Genomic DNA, 2,500 nt, shown 5'->3' on the forward strand with positions numbered 1-2,500 from the left:
TACAGAGAGAGAAAGAGCTGTCAAGTAACTATAATAAACTAACGTGCAACCTCTCGTACTACACGCTCCAATAACTCTCTTCGTCGCCGTAATATTTAAAAAAAAAAAAAGAAAAAAAAGAATCCATGAATTTTCTTGTCGTATCAGCCAGAATAAAAGATCAGGAAAGGGAATTTTTATGCTTGCTCTCACCTCGTTATCGCAAGTAATCAGTGGGATATTAATAAACCAGTTAGTTCTAGAATGGAATATTATGTCCTGCATAACGTCACTTCAGCGTCTGTGTGTGTCTGTGTGTACGTATGCATGGATGAATGTGTGTATGCATGTGTGTGGGTGTGCGTGTATGTCTTGCTTATGCATGTATGTATGTATGTATGGATATATGTATGCATATATGTATGTACGTGCATGTACCTATGTATATATGAAAGCATGTATGTATGCATGAATATATGTATGTATGTAAGGATACGCACATATCTATGCACTACACATTTTTATGATCATTACAGGATAATCAATTCATGTTCTCCATGTTGTGGGCACAGGTATTTACTGATGATACAAAATTATTTAATCATTAATTCGAAAATCATCTCTTCTCCTTTTTTTCTTATTTATTCTATGTCAGAAAAAAAACGGATGAGTAGAATAAAAAATATATATACAAAATAGCGATACAAGTGAACACCTTTCGGAATGTAGATCGTATTTTGATGTTGTGAAATGGATAAATAAATGAAGAACAGGCATGGCGCCCCGTTCTATATTTTCTCCCCGAGTTTAAGAACACAGCTGCTGTTTTGTTGTTCATTTCGTGTCGTTCATAATGTATGTTTTTGTTGTTGTTTTTGTTTGTTTGTTTTTTGGTTTTGCTTTTTGTTCTTTTTCGTAGTTGATGTTGCATTGCTTTTGTTTTGCTGTTACTGTTTATTTGGTGTAGATGATAAATGTATATATTCTTTTTTTTTGTATTTTGGCTTTTGTTGTTTTTGTTTTTCACAGCTGATGTTGCATTGTTTTTGTTGATGTTAATTTTCCTGTTATTGTTTATTTGGTGTAGGTGATGTATTTATCTTTATTTTTATCTTTATTTTATTTCTTTATTCATTTACTTATTTTGTATTCTAGCTTTTGTTGTTTTTGTTTTTCGCAGCTGATAATTTTGTTGTTATTATCTATTTGGTGTAGATGATAATGTGTCTATTTTTTATTATTATTATTATTATTTCTTTATTCTCTAATTTTTTGTATTTTGGCTTTTGTTGTGTTTGTTTTCCGTAGCTTATGTTGAATTGTTTTTGTTGATGATGATTTTGTTGCAGTTATTGCTTCTGTTATTTTTGGGTGTTGTCATTGTTGTTAAATATGAACTTTCTTGTTGTTGTTATTGTGGTTGTTCCTTTATTTCTTTGGCTTTCTTGGGGGTTATATCATAGCTTAAGCTAGCTGGTTTATTGTTATTTCTCTCTTCTCCTGTATTTCTATTTTCGTGCTCTTCCTTCTCTCTCTCTCTCTCTATCTCTTTCTCTCTCTCTCTCTCTCTCTCTCTCTCTCTCTCTCTCTCTCTCTCTCTCTCTCTCTCTCTCTCTCTCTCTCTCTCTCTCTCTCTCTCTCTCTTTCAGAGAAAGAGAGAGAGAGGTCATGGTAGTTCGCCCAATCGCCGCATATGCATATAAATAAATAAAAAATATAGATATATATACATACTTACATACACACACACACACACACACACACACACACACACACACACACACACACACACACACACACACACACACACACACACACACACACACACACACATATATATATATATATATATATATATATATATATATATATATATATATATATATATATATATATATATATATACATATATATATATATATATATATATATATATATATATATATATATATATATATGTATATGTATATACATATGTGTGTGTGTGTGTGTGTGTGTGTGTGTGTGTCTGTGTGTGTGTGTGTCTGTGCGTGATTGTGTGCAATGTCTATACATTGTCTCGCCATTTACAGTATGCGCATGTATGTACGTATAACTTCCGTGATTTCCGATTAACTTGCGTCCTTATCTTTAGCCACACACTCTTATCCAGAATCTTCTTAACGATGAAAAGGAAACCAACCAACGCACACACATGACAGCAACCTCCAAATCCTTAAAAAAACAAAAAACAAAAAACAAAAAAACAGATTGAAACCGGACCTTCCCTTACACCAAACGCTACACCCCATCTTCTGTGTACCTTGTGATAACAGAACCGAGCGTGGGAGTGGGGTGTGGGCGGCGTGTTAATAAAGAAGACGCCTAAGTTAAGTAAACAGAAGGGGGGGCGGGGGGGTTGCTTTCACGGGGTGCAATCTGTCGGGGAAAGTGCCAAGCAAACTTAGTTCAGAGACCATAGCTTGTGAAATTTAACTGGGTGGACATTTTGTACCCTGCAAGGAAGAGGAGGAGGAGGAGG

Source organism: Penaeus vannamei, chromosome 2 (assembly GCF_042767895.1).
Source record: "Penaeus vannamei isolate JL-2024 chromosome 2, ASM4276789v1, whole genome shotgun sequence".
In the NCBI taxonomy this organism is placed as follows: domain Eukaryota; kingdom Metazoa; phylum Arthropoda; class Malacostraca; order Decapoda; family Penaeidae; genus Penaeus; species Penaeus vannamei.